The sequence below is a fragment of the Bison bison genome, unplaced genomic scaffold (genome assembly GCF_000754665.1).
Source record: "Bison bison bison isolate TAMUID 2011002044 unplaced genomic scaffold, Bison_UMD1.0 scf7180017862979, whole genome shotgun sequence".
Taxonomy (NCBI): Eukaryota; Metazoa; Chordata; class Mammalia; order Artiodactyla; family Bovidae; genus Bison; species Bison bison.
Genome location: NW_011493551.1, coordinates 1,817,895 through 1,818,189, shown reverse-complemented (window position 1 = coordinate 1,818,189; position 295 = coordinate 1,817,895). Strand labels below are relative to the sequence as shown.

The 295-nt window shown below is 51.9% G+C and overlaps 1 protein-coding gene across 1 annotated transcript in view; it reads left to right on the top strand.

Moving 5' to 3' along the window:
* SLIT1 (slit homolog 1 (Drosophila)) overlaps positions 1-295 on the top strand; it is a 179,008-nt gene that overhangs the window by 127,310 nt on the left and 51,403 nt on the right. The gene's annotated exons all lie outside the window — the stretch shown is intronic.

Sequence of the window (295 nt, the reverse complement as noted above, 5' to 3'; positions counted from 1 at the left end):
CCTGTGAGTGCCCTCTTGCCCCTCCCGCACCCCGGCAGGTGGACCTCAGGGAGATAACAGCCTCTAGGTACAGGCCGGTGTTCAAATTCCAGCTATGCCTCTTAGGAGAAGGCAATGGCACCCCACTCCAGTACTCTTGCCTGGAAAATCCCATGGGCGGAGGAGCCTGGTAGGCTGCAGTTCTTATTGCCTGTGTGGCCCTAAGCAAGTTAGTTAGCTTCTCTGGGGCTCAGTTTACTCATTCATAAAATGCGAACATCATCTTCACAGGGTTGTTATGAGATTAAAAGATATG